The sequence below is a fragment of the Orbicella franksi genome, chromosome 9, assembly GCF_964199315.1.
Source record: "Orbicella franksi chromosome 9, jaOrbFran1.1, whole genome shotgun sequence".
Lineage (NCBI taxonomy): Eukaryota > Metazoa > Cnidaria > Anthozoa > Scleractinia > Merulinidae > Orbicella > Orbicella franksi.
Window position 1 is genome coordinate 11,509,105 of NC_138153.1, and position 20,131 is coordinate 11,529,235.

Below are 20,131 nucleotides of genomic sequence, written 5' to 3' on the forward strand. Positions count from 1 at the left end.
GAGGTCCTTTGTTGCTGCCCTGTGTCCCAGTGGGCATCACGGGAAGTGAGTGAGTGAGTGAGTGATATAAGACTTAGTCCCCAGTTAATCTCTCAAGTTATTTTTATAGGAGAATCTTTGTTTATAATATTTGTCTCATTAGCCTAAGCAATAGAGTTTCTGTTATAGCTACAAAAATGTCAGTTCTAGACGTTGAAAGGGGACAACACGAGTAATTGTCACAAGGAATTTGAGCTGGCCCGATGTATTAAAAACTTTTTTGAGCGACGCGGGTTTAAAACCTCAAATTTTGCGAAGAATGTGTGAGCTCATTAGCACTTTTGCCACCCAGAGATTTTGCAGTTTTTGAAAGCCAATTTTTCCTCGAATGTTACATCCAAAGAGCAACAAATTTCACCAGTCACGAAGTTTCACAAGCTCTTTCAATGTTTGTATTCAATTCGTGGTGGTATGTTAAAGAGGAAAAATACAAACAATGACGTCAGCAAAAGACTGTCCTATTAGGCTATATCCAGCTGGTATCTTGTTCCCACGCGGATGTTAGCGCGCGCGTTGCGTAGATTTTAACTTGGTGGATGAAAATGCGTGTAGAGCCGCGTACGTGTAAATTCTTGTCTAAGGACTAGCTATGTCTAAATCCTCCTGAGATTTAAAAAGTCGGGTGTAATCTTGGAATTGATAACGCGAGAGGAACTACCATGATTCGGAATAAGCCCTGCGTGAGGGACTACCTCTCTTAACGTTCGTCCTTTACTGATAGTAACTGAAGATCATTTGTATCTTTCTGTTACAGATCTGCTAAATGGTGGATTTTGTTTAATTCCAATATTCATGTAGGATAAAAATAAAATCAAACAAAAACAATGGAAATTAAAAAACAATGCAAAGCAAAACAATGATAATAATAGACCTTCTATTACCTTTACACACAGTGGCAGTTATAATTCAGGGCAAGATAAATATTACAACCTTCTCGAAAAACATTCTGAACTCAGTGGATTTATGAAATAAGTGCACTGCTTTTTATTCCCTCGACATTACTGTTACCGTGACGATTTTTTTTATAGCCACCAGGACTGTACTACTTTTCTTTGTTTCTTATCCGCTAGTTAGATGCCCACAATTCATTAAGTGATACACTGAATAGTTTAAACCAGTTTTATTCGTTTCATACCCTCAATACATGCCACATTTCAGGAGTTTTTAATTCATCTTTGATTTCATCAAAATCAGCCGAAAATATCCATGTATTTGCAAACAGCGCTTTCACAGCTACAAAGACAACAGGAACTGAGTGTATTGCAGATGGCACCTTGGCATATATTATACTGGCCGCAGTGTTCTGGGTGTATGCATTCACAGTTCCCTGCAGAGAGTGATAAAGTTGAGACATGTATAAATATTAACAGTCATGTTAAAACTACGGATGGAAATTTACTAAAGAAAGTGATAACAACAATAAAAAAAATATTGATTGAAAATCGTGTCAGGGAAGGATGAATGATTCGCCATTCCTATTCATTCCGATTTCCAAAGGCAAGACAGGATTAAGGGTAAAAGAGTTAACCCTCCCCCCCCCCCCCTCCCCAACCCTTATTCCTAAAGGACTCCCTCTCAAGTTATTTTAGGGCGCGTTCCTTTGGGTGATCTGTATCAGGATCATTGATCCAAGATCGCTCAGATCATGGTGCATCAAAAGAACCAGTAAATTCACTCTGGTAATGGATTCATCGGTTCCTTTGATGCATCACGATCCGAGCGATCTTGGATCACTGATCCTGATCCAGATCACCCCAAAGGAAGGCACCCTTAGATAACTCCCGGCTTCAAAAGTAGTTTAAAAGTAGGTAATTCTGTCACGAGAACTTTCCTCACGTGGACTGCCGAAGCTGCTTTGCACGCATATTTCATCTAACGGTTGGTTCTCACTGCGATAGTGTAGCAGCTCTCGTAAGCTTGTAATTCTATTTGTCGTTTGGGGCTAGGGGGAATTGTTTCTGTTTTTGTTTTACTGTCCTCTCAAGGGGTTTCAAGCCATTCATGTCAGACCTCACGCCCTCTATATCAAAATGAGAATCACTGTTGAACTTAAACGTCATTATAGAGGGTCTTACATCTGATAAAACATAAACTTCAGAAGGATTGTTAATTTTAACTTTTAACCAGCAATACGAAATCAACGTGGTAGAGAATTGGATGCAATATCTAAAAGTAACTTGAGAAAAATTACCTTGAGAATAAGGTCTTTAAAAGGGATTAACTCTAGTTAATTAACCTCCATGCTCACTTAAGAAAGGTTATTTCCCTATTGTGGGAGAGCTTGACTCTAATTTCCAACCAATGTTCACCTTTGCACAACATTTCTGTGAAATGCATTGCTCTATCATTTCCTTTATGAGGGATTAACTCTCTTCAGTTAACCTTTAATTAACCTTCATCCCTTCCTGGTTCTATTTCCCTATCCTGGTTCTAGCTTGACAATAATCTCCAACCAATTTTCGCCTTTGCATACTGATAACCTTAAAATAGAATAACTTTGTCAACTGTTGGGAGTGATATGAGTGGAGAGTTCAAGACGGATTCCGACTAAAGTTCGAGCAGTAAGTGCAAAAATTATTTACCAAAAATCTACTCATAGCAAGGTAACTTTTGGAATACTATTTAAAACAACTCACTTTAGTTAATTTCTCTAAGTGACCCCGTGATTAAATTCTCTAGCGTTTTCGAGAAAGTTAAAGCCAAACCTCGTAGGAATGCTTAAAGCGTGTGTTATTGTGTTAACGCGAAACGTCTGTTTTAATTGAAATATGGATAACTTTAACTTAAGGTCAATTTTCTCTTGCGGGGTCAGCTTGAGAGCTTTATTCTCGATAAGTTCTTCTTTGCTGTGTTTCAAATATTACCATGCTAAGAGGTCTTTTGGTAACTTTATTTTTGCCATTTTGCTCGAATGTTCTGCAGAAATCATCCTAATAAAAGATTGAAATGACTGAAACAAGTGTCTAGCCTAACCTAAATCAAGAAATTATACAGCCTTAACTTACCAATTGGTGGTTGGAATAAAAACTGCGGATTGAAGTGAAAACAACAGTTGGTTAACTAAGAAAAAACATGTAATTCTGAATTACAGTTTGACCCAGCCAATTCGTACTCTGTTAATTCGAATTCCCTGTTATTTTGAACTTCAAAACCATTTGCCTTGGATTTGCCCCTCAGTCGTATACTATCGGCTATTTTGAACTCCCACTATTTTGAACAATTTTTCTTTTCCCCTGCAAGTTCGAAATAGCGGGATTCAACTGAATTTAATGCGTTGATTGTAGACTAAAATCTAATAAATATTATAACAACACTCGTTAAGGGGGAAATATGATGTAATATATGAAATAAATAAAAGAAATTCAAAGCAAATCTCAATGAAAGTTTGTGCTTGCCGTAATTTGTTGGGTAAAACGGAGAAAGAAGAAGAAGAAAAAAAGAGCCCGCTCGCAGGCTAACTAAATTGTTTCCGAATTATTACAAGAAATGATTTGTACTTCTCCCGAGCAACAAACTAGGTAATATTTTCTCTCAAGCTAAACACGGTTATATGTCCATGTCGTATTTAATTTCTCCTTCCTGGTTTTCTTCCTGGCTTTCACCACTAACTGCACCTTTAATGATCTTTAGAGAAATTTAAGGAAAATAAAGGCAGCACAACGTTAACATGAAAGCGTTTTTATAGTGTGAATTCTTACCGGGGAACTGTACACAGATGCGAAGCATACGATCATCAATACAAGCAATATCTTGGACATTTCGGTTCTGGTCTGTTAGAATGCTAAAAATAATATAAATGAATGCCACAGTCAGTTGTCTGTGAACAAGAAAAGAAGTAAGAAAGCAAGAAGCAAGAGAGCAAGAGAGCAAGAGAGCAAGAGAGCAAGAGAGCAAGAGAGCAAGAGAGCAAGAGAGCAAGAGAGCAAGAGAGCAAGAGAGCAAGAGAGCAAGAGAGCAAGAGAGCAAGAGAGCAAGAGAGCAAGAGAGCAAGAGAGCAAGAGAGCAAGAGAGCAAGAGAGCAAGAGAGCAAGAGAGCAAGAGAGCAAGAGAGCAAGAGAGCAAGAGAGCAAGAGAGCAAGAGAGCAAGAGAGCAAGAGAGCAAGAGAGCAAGAGAGCAAGAGAGCAAGAGAGCAAGAGGGCAAGAGAGCAAGAGAGCAAGAGAGCAAGAGAGCAAGAGAGCAAGAGAGCAAGAGAGCAAGAGAGCAAGAGAGCAAGAGAGCAAGAGAGCAAGAGAGCAAGAGAGCAAGAGAGCAAGAGAGCAAGAGAGCAAGAGAGCAAGAGAGCAAGAGAGCAAGAGAGCAAGAGGGCAAGAGGGCAAGAGAGCAAGAGAGCAAGAGGGCAAGAGAGCAAGAGAGCAAGAGAGCAAGAGAGCAAGAGAGCAAGAGAGCAAGAGAGCAAGAGAGCAAGAGAGCAAGAGAGCAAGAGAGCAAGAGAGCAAGAGAGCAAGAGAGCAAGAGAGCAAGAGAGCAAGAGAGCAAGAGAGCAAGAGAGCAAGAGAGCAAGAGAGCAAGAGAGCAAGAGAGCAAGAGAGCAAGAGAGCAAGAGAGCAAGAGAGCAAGAGAGCAAGAGAGCAAGAGAGCAAGAGAGCAAGAGAGCAAGAGAGCAAGAGAGCAAGAGAGCAAGAGAGCAAGAGAGCAAGAGAGCAAGAGAGCAAGAGAGCAAGAGAGCAAGAGAGCAAGAGAGCAAGAGAGCAAGAGAGCAAGAGAGCAAGAGAGCAAGAGAGCAAGAGAGCAAGAGAGCAAGAGAGCAAGAGAGCAAGAGAGCAAGAGAGCAAGAGAGCAAGAGAGCAAGAGAGCAAGAGAGCAAGAGAGCAAGAGAGCAAGACAGCAAGAGAGCAAGACAGCAAGACAGCAAGAGAGCAAGAAAGCAAGAGAGTAAGAGAGCAAGAAAGCAAGAAAGCAAGAAAGCAAGAAAGTAAGAAAGCAAGAAAGCAAGAAAGCAAGAAAGCAAGAAAGCAAGAAAGCAAGAAAGCAAGAAAGCAAGAAAGCAAGAAAGCAAGAAAGCAAGAAAGCAAGAAAGCAAGAAAGCAAGAAAGCAAGAAAGCAAGAAAGCAAGAAAGCAAGAAAGCAAGAAAGCAAGAAAGCAAGAAAGCAAGAAAGCAAGAAAGCAAGAAAGCGAGTTTATTTCGTATAATTATAGGGAAAATATAATCTGTAGACATTTTACTGATGTGACAATAACTCTACGTTCTACGAACACAAGTTTAAACTTAAAGGGCTGATTTTTCCAAATCACAGATACAAATTTACGAAATAATCATGCCACGTGTCGTCAGGCCGCATTGTCGAATAAGACGACTTTTATACCTGAATCTTGTTATTTAGCACCTCATATTTGTATTGAAGGTCTCCGGCGAATTACAAAAGTTTTAAAAGAAATAAAACCCTTTTGATATTGAAAACAGAACAAAACAAAACAAAACGTTAAACGTGGTGTTCGACTTACCAGCTTTTAATGCTTAATGTGAGTCTCCGTCACGGAACAGTTCTCACCGCCGGCTATTATTACTAACTGTTGAAGACTGCGCAGCAAGGCATTCTTATCTTGAATTCGCATTCCGCGCTCGCGGATAATCACCATTGGCATCTCAAAGCAGCTGAGAACATATTCTAATGTTCGATAGAGATGGAAATGTTTTATACTTTTGCATGGCACCTTATAATTGGTCTTTCGCACTCTTGGAGTTAGCAGGGTGCAGCTAGGGTGCATGACTAGTGGTTCAGGCGTTGTGGGTTGCAAGATTTATTATGGTGATTTGCAAATTAAACCACGTGCTGTGTTTTCTGGGTAACTTGCCCATAATGTTCGAAAATTTTAAGTTGAAATAGAATTAAAGTTATATCTCTTTATTTTACCTCATGAGTGAATATGACTTGCTAATGAACTTATTCAACCCGATATATAAGATTTGTCAACTCTGTGTTCGTTATATTTTTGACTTCATTTTTTAATTCTTCATTCAAAAAACGAATGAATAATCAAACAAAAGCACGAACGAGAAAACGAACGAAGAAATAAATCATATTCTCATTTTTATTCGTCCCATGGCACGACAAGGACGGACGATTCTCATTTAGCTCACACTTCACAATCGACTCCTTTCTCCTTAAATACATCTGAACAAGGCCTTGATTCAGATAATCAATTTTATTGCTGCTTGTCTGATCTTCTTCTAGACATAGCATGCTATAACATTTCAGGCACGACTTTCCCTTTTTGAAATAATATCGAGTCGAGATGCCTAATACATTGTTTGTAAACACATGTTCTGTTGCAAGCAATGATTATTAAAACGTTCCCAGATCATTTGTGACGTGTGTAAAATTCTATTAGCTAGAAAAGCAAATTTACCTTTTGGTGACAAAGGAGGCGACGAGTCGTCGAGGCTCATTGATTTAGGGCGTGAATTCTGAACTAATTTCCTTCCACCACTTACGAATAAATCAAAATGTGATGAATTTCTTTTTAAAAAAACACCCTCCTAAGTTACTTACATGTTTTTTATCATATGCTTTCACTGTTGCTATACAGCGACCAGTAATGAGTGGAAATTGGGCAGTGCTTCTATGTTTTCAAATAAATCGTGAGTAGTAAATATATAATAAGGGTTGAGTGGTTAAAGGACTTATCCTCCTATACTCAACCATGCCACTTTACTATTTGGTATGCCCTTTTCGGTCAGCAACAAAATCTTGAGAGAAGAAGAAAAAGAAATCTATGGAAATTTCAATGTTGCGAATCAACTGTACGTTTAACGAAAATTTCTGTAGTCTTCGAGTGTTTTTAGGAATGTTTCATTGTACTTACATATCAACAAAAAATAGCTACTTAAATCTGATGACAGCAAAATCCAAAGAGTTTTACTTGTTCTCGGCAGATTTTCTGATCACAAACACAAGTTATATTTTACTAAATTACAACATGCCACGTGTTGGCGCTATTGTCGAAAAAGACGAAATTTTCTTGTAAAGAATATCTGATATTACTTGAAACTTATTATTTAAAATCGTTTTCCGGCGAATTACAAACCTTTTAAAAGAAAAGAAAAGAAACCATATACAATGATATCGCAAAACGGTTGCCCACTTTTCAACTCACCAGTTTTTGGTACTCAAAGTGTGTCAACTTCACGGAACAGTGCTCAACAAAGGTTATGACTGACTTTGGAAGAATACGAAGTAAAACATTCTTGTCATAAATTCTAATTCCGTGCTCGTGGTTAATATGTTTGGCAGCTTAAAGCAGCTGAGTACAGTGTTACCCAGCCCTAGGTCACCTCATTACAACAGCCATTTTCGTACTGGATATAAGAATATTTCTTATAAGAAAACCCTGTTAATGCGGTCGCCATAAAATACGGCTAACGGTCTTATTTTGAAATGTCAACCTATATAATAATCCTGTACAATTTTACCTCTTTCATACAGCCACTCGAACCAAATACGCATTGATAATTCATCAAACAAAACAAATGTTGAAAAACAATATCATGTCATTTACCTCTGTTGTTAACTTTAAGAGGTCACTTAAAAGAATAGACCTGTCATGAAATTTGACTCCACCCAGTAAATTCACAGTAAAATTTTCACGGCCCATTGGTGACCGAATTGATAGAGTTCCATAATAATGTACGCATAATGTGAAACACTTATTGTTGATTTAAGCTTACTGACTGTGTCCCTTTAAGTGGTAAATATATGATAAGATTTGAGTGGTTAAAGGCTAGTCTTCTTATACTAAATCCCGCCACCGTCCTATTTCGTATGCCTTTCATGGTAAGAAAGAAAACCTTGAGAAAAGAAGAAAGAAAAAAAGTTGGGCATTTCTATGTTGCGAATATAACTCTACGATTAACGGAAATTCTGTAGTCTTCAATCGTTTTCAGGAATGTTTCATTGTACTTTCATATCAACAAAAAAATAGCTACTTAGATGTGATGATCTGATTGGCCTTCCGTGGTCTGCAAGTCATCAGAGTAGGGGATGGAGCGCCAAATCGCATGGGTGAGTGGGCCCTGCATATGGGTCGTGGTTCTGGTGATTTATTATGGCGATATGCAAATCCAACAATATTTTTCAAAGGCGCGCTGTGTTTTCAGTGTAATATGTCCATAATTTTCAGATATTTCATGTTCAAATCGCTATTTAGCACTATTTCATGAGATACAAGGGAATTTAAAGACAGGTCTCTCGGCTTACAACTTGGTAAATATGACTCAGTCTTAATGAAGTTATTCAACTAGCTAAATGGGACCATTTAACTGTCTGTTTGGAATGTTTCTGGCTTCCAATTTTTTAACTCCTCATTAGAGCCTTCTACAGAATAGGTCAGTGAGATTTTATGAGAAAGAAGATCGAACGAACGAATATATGAATTCTGTTCTTATTTAGCTAAAAAAAAAACGCGATCGACTCATAGCGCCTTAAATGCAAAGTTTAAGATAACGTGCAACGGTCGTGATTCAGAGAATCGTTTTTCTTGCTGTTTCTGATCTTCTTGACATAGCTTAATCGAAATTTGATCAAGTTGACACACCTTATGCATTGTTTGTTAACACCTGCTCTGTTACAAGAATTGATTATTAAAATATTCATAGAGCTTTTGTGATGATGATGCACGTAAAGGCTATTACCTAAAACAACAACATCTTAAAGAACGATGACACAGGAAGCTACGAGGCGGCGCTATTGGACTTAGAGCGCTCAATACTGAATCACTTTACTCACAGTTCTTTATTGGGAGAATATATTTAAAGGAGCATTGAATTATTATTATTTTTTTGCAGTGTACAAAATCGCCTTGAAATTGAAGGGAACCTCAAAATAACACTTGGATAAATTAGAAATACACCAACTTCTTGCTCCTGTTTTGTTTCGATTAAAAAAAAAATAATCAGTTCTCTACAACTAGTAAGATACGGATTTGGTGACGTCAAGAGAATATGATCATAGTAATCTCTTGGTGACGTACGTTTGGAGTGCAATTTCAGGCTTTCGCATATAGCGTCAAGGATACAATCAGTCCGTGCATTGATGTAACACGTTCTGGTTTTCTCTTCTTCTTCTTTTTTTTTTACTCGTTTTCGCCGGATACTTTCACTCTTTATCCAAAATTAAATCTGGGTTATCACTGCGGTGAAAATTCAACAGAGCTTCCAGTTCCCACGTCCATTTTTAAGTGCCGAATATAGAGCATATCTTCAAAAAGAGAGAGAGAGAGAGACATTGTTTTCCATGGATGTACAAATCCCCTCCTCTAAAAATTTTTTTTAACAGAATGTCAAGAATCTACGAAAAGTGCTAAAGAATCGGAAGAAATAAGTTGCACATCGTCTCAGTCTTCGAAGAGCTCGTTTTGCAAAATACAGATCTTCGAATTTACAAATTATACACTTCCGTTGTGTTTTTTTTTTTTTTTGTCTTGTTTAGGTTATCACACGGAGGAATCTGACTGTTCTGATACTTGACATGTTCATTTCAGTACAGGTTTACTGTTTTCGTTTCGCTTCATTTCTTTTCGCAAAATACAGTAAGCCAAATTAATAGCTTCATTGCGAGTTTTCGTTTATGCCAGTACGAATATCGATTGCCCAGATTTTTTATTTCATAATTTTACAGTTTAAGGACCATTCCTCTTTCCAACAATACCAATGAAAGAATTTAAAAGATTTTATCACTGTATGCCGGGAGAGGGAACAAAATCTTGATACAGATAATACTCACATGATGTTATTATGTTGCTTAGTGTTGTGGGAGAGCTTTCATGTCAGGCAGATATCATGTCTATTCAGATCAAGAACGTCTTAACAGTAATTTCTTTATGATACGAACTTGATATCAGACTTGCCAAGATACATTTTAAGCTTGCGAAAATAGCCAATTTTTGAACTATCACATTAAGCTAGTTAAAACTGAAGATAGAACTTCAAAGGACACAGAAACCATTTAAACAACTGCAGTACTTTCAACAGTGCCATTGGTGGAAGGTAGAAGAGTTGCAATCTTTTTCAGAGTTATGTGTTTTTCCTAGCCTTGCAAAGTGTTTTAACACAAGCGAGTAGAATTTGGCTAATTTTCATATTAAGTTCAGTGTGCATAATTAATGAGACAAAACTAGTCTTTTCCATTTTTGTGTATTTTTTTTTTCGGAATAAAACATAAAGTTTTGCAAAGTGGCAATAGTATATTCGAAGATACTTCACTAAAAGGGTTACTTGGGCAAAGTATCAGGATTTTCAATTTTTGCGAGCCTGACCGGCGATTCTAAGCGGCGATTCTTTATAGCTAAGCGTATGTTGCACGTTAAATAGGTGTTGTATTTTGTTGTATTTCAGCGAGGAGTGTACCTCCGAAAGTCGTATCTAAACAAAATGTGTATGAATAGGCCATTTCCGAGTTACCTTGTGCCTCTGTTTCAAAATGAGTCCGTGCAAAACCTGTCATGTGAAAACGAGTTTGATTCGCATGGAAAAGAAACACATTCTCATAAGAATGATTTCGCCCAAAGACCCGGTTTGATACCGAGGCAAAAGACAACTCGGAAATATCCCATTGAAATTTCTGTGGCGTGAGATGTGAAATGGACCAGGAAGCATAAAGAGTGTGACCTATAGAGCCGAGTAATACCGGAAAGTGTTCATTTCACTTGTCGCGCGCGCTGTTGTGTTGCACTTCAAGTTTTAAAGAGTTTCTGCGGGTGTTACTACCTGTGCTGCATTTTGCCGCGACAAGTTTTGTTGAAATTTTGTGGAAGAGACTACCTTCAGACTCACGGCACTGCGATGGGCACTAAAATGGCAGTTCCTTTTGCCAATATCTTTGTGTCCGCAGTTGAAACCGAAATCATCAACAAGAGCAAAACGAAACCACTCGAGTGGAAAAGATACATCGATGATATATTTTCTTTGTGGGATACAACAAAAGAAGAGATTGATCTCTTTATCTTAGAAGCCAACAGGCATCATACTACCATTAAATTCACGGCTAATGTATCAGAGAAAGATACAAACTTCCTAGACACTGCAGTATTTAAAGGCGAAAGATTCTACGAGGAGTCAATCCTAGACCTTCGCACACATTTCAAACCTACTGAAACCTTTCAGTACACGTATTTCTCTTCTTGTAACGCCCCCGGTGTGGCGAAGGGCTTCATCAAAGGGGAAGTCCTCAGACTTCTTAGAACTAATTCTTCAAAGGCACTTTTTGAAGAAAGCATTAATAATTTCAATTAAGCAATTACACGACAGAGGCTATCTAAACAACATAGTTGAAAAGACCCTCGCAGAAGTCAAATTCTTAGAGAGAAAATACGCGCTACAGGAAAAACAGAAGGTGCAAAAAATCATATTGCCTTTCGTCACAAAATACAACCCATTAGTGCTCAAAAAGATTTTAATGAGCAAATGGCATATCATTGAGAAACAACCCCTGCTTCGAGAGATTTTTCGGGAACCACCCATTATCTCTTACAAGAGAGGCAGCTCTCTAAAAGATATACTCGTTAGAACAAAACTATAAAGGTCAAACTAATTATATACAACATCACGAAACCCGCAGGAGTCGTGTCAGGCCTGTCACACTTTTAACAACATCGAAGAATACACGAGTTCAGCCTTGTGAAACATGTCTGTACAACTTGAAAATAATGAAACATATGTTGTGCGATCTGTTGAAAGAAAATGTTACCTAATATTAAGGCTTTAATGTAATGTTCAAAAAGATTCTTAAACGGTGAAAAAAAAAAACAACAAACAAACAAACAAACAAACAAACAAAAAACAAGTCTTATTATGATGATATAGAACTGATTCCAGTTGGCAAGTTTCTGAATGGACCATATTCATACTCTGGTATAGGACTGGAACTAACCTACAATTGAGGCTAATTTGGAGTCTTTTCAACTGCAAATGAAATTTATCCCTTTTTTTAAATTTCATTTCCTTCATGAGCCTCCATCGGAACCTAGCTGGTTCCAGTCCAATGCTGAGAGTAGGATCCCTCATATAAGACTTAGGTTAGGAGGTCATCAGGAGGGAATGAGACTCGGTTTCGAAAACGGCACTCCACTGGACACCGGAGGGTAGGAACAAGCGGGGCAGACAGAAAACAACATGGCGATGTACTGTCGAGACAGAGATGAAAGACTAATGCCATAGCTGGAGCTCCATCCAAAAGCTGGCCGAAGACAGACGGCTATGGAGGTCCTTTGTTGCTGTCCTGTGTGCCAGTGGGCATAACGGGCAGTGAGTGAGTGAGTGAGTGATATAAGACTTAATCCCCAGTTAATCTCTCAAGTTATTTTTGTAGGAGAATATTTGTATATAATATTTGCCTCATTAGCCTAAGCGATACAGTTTCTGTTATAGCTACAAAAATATCAGTTCTGGATATTTACACACACACACACACACACGCACACGACAGGTTTAATTGTCCCAAGGAATTTGAGCCCAATGTATTAAAAACTTTTTCAGCGACGCGGGTTTAAAACCTCAAATTTTGCAAAGAATGTATGAGCTCATTAGCGCTTTTGCCACCCAGAAATTTTGCAGTTTTTGAAAGCTTATTTATCCTCAAATATTACACCCAAAGAGCGACAAATTTCACCAATCACGAAGTTTCACAAGCTCTTTCAATGTTTGAAGTTAATTCGTAGTCGTATGTTAAAGAGGAAAAATGTAAACAATCACGTCAGCAAAGATTCTCCTATACCCGGTACCTTGCTCCCACGAGGATGTTAGCGCGCGCGTTGCGTATATTTTAACTTGGAGGATGTAATATAAATGCGTGTAGAGCCGGGTACGTGTAAATTCTCGTCTAAAAATTAACTAGATCCTCCTGGGACTTAAAAAGTCGGGTGTAATCTAGGAATTGATAACGCGAGAAGAACTACAGTCGGAATAAGGCCTGCAAGAGGGACTACCTCTCTTAACATTCGTCCTCAGTTTTTATCATTCTGTTACAGATCTGCTAAATGGTGGATTTTGTTCAATTCTAATATTCGTGTAGGATAAAAACAAAACAAACAAAAACAATGGAAATTTAAAACACACTGCAAAACAAAACAATTATAAAGTATTGAGACCTTCTATTACCCTTACACACAGTGGCAGTTATAATGCATAGACAAGATAAATATTACAACTACTCTTGACTCAATGGTGTTATGAAATAAGTGTCCTGTTTTCTATTCCCTCGACATTACTGTTACCGTGACGATTTTTTATAGCCATCAGGACTGTACTACATTTCTTTGTTTCTTATCCGCTAGTAAGATACCCACAACTCATCTAGTGATACAAATGGTTTAACCCAGTTTTATTCGTTTTATACGTTCAATACATGCCACATTTCATGAATTAGTTCAATTCATCTTTGATTTCATCAAAATCAGCCGAAAATATCCTCGGCTTTGCAAACAGCTGTTTCACAACTACAAAGACAACAGGATCTGATTAGAGAGCAGATGGCACCTTGGCATTTGTTATAATGGCCACAGTGCTCTGGGTGTATGCATTCACAGTTCCCTGCGGAGAGTGATAAAATTGAGCCATGTATGAATATTAACAGTCAGAACTATGGACGGAAATGTACTAAAGAAAATTATAACAACAATAAAAAAAATTGATTGAAATCGTATCAGGAAAGGATGAATGATTCGCCATTCCTATTCCTTCCGCTTTCCAAAGGCGAGACAGGATGAAGGGCGAAAGATTTACCCCCCCCCCCCATTCCTAAGGGACTCCCTCTCAGGTTATTTTAGGGTGCGTTCCTTTGGGTGATCTGGATCAGGATCATTGATCCAGGGTCGCTCAGATTATGGTGCATCAAAGGAACTAATAAATCCACTCTGGTCATGGATTCCTCGATTCTTTTGATGCATCATGATCCGAGCGATCTTGGATCACTGATCCTGATCCAGATCACCCCAAAGGAAAGAACCCTTAGATAATTCCCGGATTCAAAAGTAGTTTAAAAGTAGCCAATCCTGTGACGAGATCTTTATTAACGTGGACTGCCGAAGCTGCTTCGCACGCATATTTCATCCAATGGTTGGTTTTGACTGTGGTAGAGTAGCAGCTCTGGTAAGCTTGTAATTATATTTGTCGTTTGGTGCTAGGAGGAATTGTTTCTGTTTTTTGTTTTATTGTCCTCTCAAAGGGTTTCAAGCCATTCATATGACACCTCACGTCCTCTATAACAAACTGAGGATCGCTGTCGAGCTTAAACGTTATTATAGAGGGTCTTACATCTGATAAAACTTAAACTTCGATTTCAGAGGGATTGTTAATTTTAATTTTTAACCGGCAATACGAAATCCACCTGGTAGAGAACTGGACGCCATATCTAAAAATAACGTGAGAAGAATTACCCAGAGAATAAGGTCTAAAAGGGATTAACGCTCGTTAGTTAACCTCATGCTCAATTAAGAAAGGTTATCTCCCTATGATGGCAGAACTTGACTCTATAATTTTTACCAATGTTGACCTTTGCCCAACACTACTGTGAAAATGCATTGCTCTATCAAGGCCTTTATGAAGGGATTAACTCTCTTAAGTTAACCTTTTTAAATTGACCTTCAGCCTTTCCTGGTGCTATTTCCCTATCCTGGTTCTAGCTTCTGAATAATCTCCAACCAATTTTCGCCTTTGCATACTGATTAGCGTAAAGATGTATAACTCTGTCAACTGTTAGGAGTGATATAAGTGGAGAGTTTAATAAAAGATTAAAATGACTGAAACACCTGTTTAACCTAACCTAAATCAGGAAATCATATAGCCTTAACTTACCATTTGGCGGTTGATATAAAAACTGCGGATTGAAGTGAAAACAAAAGTTGGTTAGCCGAGAAAGAACATTTAATTCTGAATTACAGTTAGACCCAGCCAAGTCGTACTCTGTTATTTCAAACTTCAAAACCATTTTAATTGGATTTGCCCCTTAATTAATCATATACTATCAGCTATTTTGAACTCCCGCCATTTCGAACAATTTTTCGTTTCCCCTGCAAGTTCTGAATAGCGGGGTTCAACTGTATTTTAATCCATTGATTGTAAACTAAAATCTAATAAATATTGTAACAACACTCCTAAGTTAAGGGAGAAATATGATGTAATATATGAAATAGGTAAGAGAAATTCAAAGCACATCTGAATAAACCTGGTAAAATTACGTGCTCGCCGCAATTTGTTGGGTAAAACGGAGAAAGAAAGAAAGAAAAAAGAACCCGCTCGCAGGCTAACTAAATTGTTTCAGAATTATTTCAGTAAGGATCTGTACTTCTCCCGAGCAGCAAACTAGGTAATTTTTCTCTCAAGCTAAACACGGTTACATGTCCATATTGTAGTTAATTTCTCCTTCCTGGCGTCTCCCACTAACTGCTCCTTAAATAATCTTTAAAGTAATTAAGAGGATAATAAAGACAAGACACCATGAAAGTGTTTTTATAGCGTGAATTCTTACCGGGGAACTGTATACAGATGCGAAGCATACGATCATCAAGACAAGCAATATCTTGAACATGTCGGTTCTGGTCTGTCAGAATGCTAAAAATAATATATATGAATGCCACGGTCAGTTGTCTGTGAACAGGAAGAAGAAGCAAGAAAGCAAGAAAGCAAGAAAGCAAGCGAACAACCTAGGGTTATTTGACGACCTTTTAAAATTAATCATGGTAAGTGTTCAATTAATCACACATCATTTTTATTCGTTAAATCACTGATATGATGGTCGGTTCCAGTCAAGTGGCCAAAAAAAAAATAAAAAATAAAAAAACGTTGACAAGTTAAAGATACCAAATCACAAATACAATTTTACGAAATTACAATCATGCCAAGGGGCAGGCCGTATTGTCGAATAAGGCGATTTTTTCTCGTACATATGGAAGTAGTATATCATTTCTGTATTACTTGAATTTTAATGTTGTGAATATGATTGTACGTTTAACGAAAATCTATAGTCTTCAAAGGTGTCCAGGAAATGATTTGAAAAAGGTTGGACTTTTCTAGACCAGAATTACAATTTTAGGAACTTACAATCATGCCTCGTTCAGAAGAAGTTACTTAGAACCTAACCTTTTGATGGACGGTTTAATATCCGGCGAATTACAAACCTTTAGAAAGACGTGATGCTCTATCGAATTATATTGAAAAACGGTTTCCTAGAGAATCATTTTTCGTGCTGATTCTGATCTTTCCCTTAATGACTGCTCCCTCGAGAAATAGTGAGTTTTGTTTCACCTCGATCTCGATGTTCACCGCGGCGAAGGAGAACAGGACTTAGTTGAATCGTGTTATTTAACACCTCATGTTTCTATGGACGGTCTCCGGCGGATTCCAAAAGTTTTAAAAGAAATGAAACCCTTTTGAATGATATTGAAAAAAAAAAAACGAAAATCGTTTACCTACTTTACAACCGATGCTTAAAGTGAGTCTCCGACAAGGAACAGTTCTCACTGCAAAGGCTATTATTACTGACTGTTGAAGTTTGCGAAGCGTTCTTATCATAAATTCGCATTCTGTGCTCGTGGTTAATTAAATTTGGCAGCTCCAAACAGCTGAGAACATATTGTATTGTTTGATAGCGATGAAAATGTTTTATACTTTTTTTATGGCGCCTTATAATTGGTCTTTCGCAGGCTGGGAGTTATCAGAGTGCGGCTGGGGTGCGTGACTAGTGGTTCATGCGTTGTGGGTCGCAAGATTTATTATGGTGATTTGCAAATTAAACCACGTGCTGTGTTTCTAAGGTAACTTACCCATAATTTTCGAAAATTTTATGTTGAAGTAGAATTAAAGTTATATCTCTTTGTTTCACCTAACGGGTAAATACGACTTGCTAATGAACTTATTCAACTCGATAAATGAGATTTGTCAACTCCGTATTCGCTATATTTTTGACTTCATTTTTTAATTCTTTATTGAAAGAAAGAATGAACAATCAAACGAAAGAATGAGCGAAAAAACGAACGAAGAAATAAATCATATTCTCATTCTAATTTAGCTCACACTTGACGCCTTTCTCCTTAAATACATCTGAACAAGGCCTTGATTCAGAGAATCAATTTTATTGCTGCTTGTCTGATCTTCTTCTAGACATAGCATGCTATAACATTTCAGGTACGACTTTCCCTTTTTGAAATAATATCGAGTCGAGATGCCTTATACATTGTTTGTAAACACATGTTCTGTTGCAAGCGATGATTATTAAAACGTTCCCAGATCATTTGTGACGTGTGTAAAATTCTATTAGCTAAGAAAACAAATTTACCTTTTGGTGACAAAGGAGGCGAATTTCCCTCCGCCACTTAAGAATAAATCAAAATGTTATGAATTTCTTTTTAAAAAAACCCTCCCGAGTTACTTACATGTTTTTATCATATGCTTTCACTGTTGCTATACAGCAACCAGTAATGAGTGGAAATTGAGCAGTGCTTCTATGTTTTCTAACAAATCTTGAGTGGTAAATATCTAATAAGCTAAGAGTTGAGCGGTTGAAGGACTTATCCTCCTATACTCAACCATGACCTTACCATTTCGTATGCCCTTTTCGGTCAGAAACAAAATCTTGAGAGAAGAAGAAAAAGAAATCTATGGAAATTTCAATGTTGCGAATCAACTGTACGTTTAACGAAAATTCTATAGCCTTCGAGCGTTTTTAGGAATGTTTCATTGTTTAGCTCTTATTAACCGAGCTGGAGGTCTGTATGGGAGAATCTTGACCGAGGTCGTGAGTACAGACCGAACGCAGTGAGGTCTGCTCACACGACCGAGGTCAAGACTCTCCCATACAGACCGACTTAGCTCGGTTAATAAGATGTTTATCATATGGCAAAGAAGAAAACTTCAATTCGTTTAATGTAACTGGTTTGCAGACATTTCGCTTGCGAACGACGATGAGCTTAACTTAAACCTGCCGAAATTTGCTCGTTCTCTTTACTTTTTTTTTTTTTTTTTTTGTCATCAGGCTTTTCGGCACTTCCATAAATGATTGAGAAGAATAAAAAAAATATGGTGACCATTTTTGTACTTCAGTTTGCCACTTTTTCAACGCAAAATAAAACCGGTCTAGATGCCGGTCTAGATGGGAAAATCTAGACCGCGGTCAATATCGATTTCAGCCAATCAAATTCGTGAATCCGGTAGTTCCCAGGCCTTGTGAGACACAGCTATATAATAAACTTTCATATCAACAAAAAATAGCTACTTAGATCTGATGAAAGCAAAATCGAAAGAGTTTTACTGGTTCTCGGCGGATTTTTCTAGATCACAAACGCAAGTTATATTTTACTAAATTACAATATGCCACGTGTTGGCGCTATTGTCGGAAAAGACGAAATTTTCTTGTACAGAATATCTGATATTACTTAGAATCGTTTTCCGGCGAATTACAAACCTTTTAAAAGAAATGAAACCATATACAATGATATCGGAAAACGGTTGCCTACATTTCAACTCACCAGTTTTTGATACTTAAAGTGTGTCAACTTCAAGGACCAGTGCTCAACAAAGGTTATGACTGACTTTGGAAGAATACGAAGTAAAACATTCTTATCATAAATTCAAATTCCGTGCTCGTGGTTAATATGTTTGGCAGGTTAAAGCAGCTGAGTACAGTGTAACCCAGCCCTAGGTCACCTCATTACTACAGCCATTTTCGTACTGGATATAAGAATATATGTTATAAGAAAACCCTGTTATTGCGGTCGCAATAAAATACGGCTAACGGCCTCATTTTGAAGTGTCAAGCTGTGTTATCCTGTACAATTTTACTTCTTTCATACGGCCACTCGAACCAAATACGCATTCATAATTGACCGAACAAAACGAATATATAAAAACAATATTGAACGATGTTCTTGTTCTTTTTAAAGCACCCGTAACATCTCATGTCATCGACCTCTGTTGTTAACTTTAAGAGGTAACTTAAAAAATAGACCTGTCATGAAATTTGACCCTACCCAGTTAATTCATGGTAAAAGTTTCATGGCCCATTGGTGACCGAATTGATAGAGTTCCATAATAATGTACGCATAATGTGAAACACTTATTGTTGATTTAAGCTTACTGACTGTGTCCCTTTAAGTGGTAAATATACGATAAGAGTTGGGTGGTTAAAGGCTAGTCTTCCTATACTAAATCCCGCCACCGTCCTATTTCGTATGTCTTTCATGGTAAGAAAGAAAACCTTGAGAATAGAAGAAAGAAAACAAATATGGGCATTTCTATGTTGCGAATATAACTCTACGATTAACGAAAATTCTGTAGTCTTCAATCGTTTTCAGGAATGTTTCATTGTACTTTCATATCAACAAAAAAATAGCTACTTAGATCTGATGAAAGCAAAAGCGAAAGATTTTTACTGGCTCTCGGCGGACTTTTCTAGATCAAAAACACAATTTGCATTTTACGAAATCACAATCATGCCACGTGTTGGTGCTATTGTCACAAAAACAAAAGAAGAAATTTTCTTGTTCAGAGTACGTTCAAATTCCGCGCTCTTGGTTAATGTGTTTGGCAACTTAAAGCAGGTGAGAAGATATTGTGACTTTGTGATGGAGCTGAGAATATTTTAGACTTTTTTTGAATGGCGCGTCATAATGGGCCTTCCGTGGTCTGCAAGTCATCAGAGTAGGGGATGGAGCGCCAAATCGCATTGGTGAGTGGGCCCTACATATGGGTCGTGGTTCTGGTGATTTTTTATGGCGATATGCAAATCCAATAATATTTTTCAAAGGCGCGCTGTGTTTTCAGTGTAATATGTCCATAATTTTCAGATATTTCATGTTCAAATCGCTATTTAGCTCTATTTCATGAGATACAAGGGAATTTAAAGAAAGGCCTCTCAGCTTACAACTTGGTAAATATGACTCAGTCTTAATGAAGTTGTTCAACTAGCTAAATGGGACTATTTAACTGCTGTTTCTGATCTTCTTTACATAGCTTAATCGAAATTTGATCAAGTTGACACACCTTATGCATTGTTTGTTAACACCTGTTCTGTTACAAGAATTGATTATTAAAATATTCCTAGAGCTTTTGTGACGATCACGTAAAGGTTATTACCTAAAACAACAACATCTTAAAGAATGATGA

General features: G+C 37.6%; 2 long non-coding RNA genes across 4 annotated transcripts; both read right to left on the bottom strand.

Annotated features, from left to right (window-relative positions):
• Positions 1-960: 960 nt before the first annotated feature.
• On the bottom strand, positions 961-8,329 carry LOC145497386 (uncharacterized). 3 transcript variants are annotated; one of them, XR_014050689.1, is made up of 4 exons: positions 7,967-8,329; positions 3,738-3,820; positions 3,045-3,066; positions 961-1,366 (listed from the first exon to the last, which is right to left on the bottom strand). It is a non-coding gene; the product is annotated as an uncharacterized LOC145497386 (long non-coding RNA). The 3 variants fall into 3 exon arrangements; XR_014050688.1 differs by lacking the exon at positions 7,967-8,329 and adding an exon at positions 7,138-7,268; XR_014050687.1 differs by lacking the exon at positions 7,967-8,329 and having other exon boundaries at positions 3,738-3,951.
• Positions 8,330-12,436: 4,107 nt separating this feature from the next.
• On the bottom strand, positions 12,437-16,693 carry LOC145497506 (uncharacterized). Its single transcript, XR_014050694.1, has 4 exons — positions 16,445-16,693; positions 15,501-15,583; positions 14,828-14,849; positions 12,437-13,564 (listed from the first exon to the last, which is right to left on the bottom strand). It is a non-coding gene; the product is annotated as an uncharacterized LOC145497506 (long non-coding RNA).
• Positions 16,694-20,131: the final 3,438 nt, after the last annotated feature.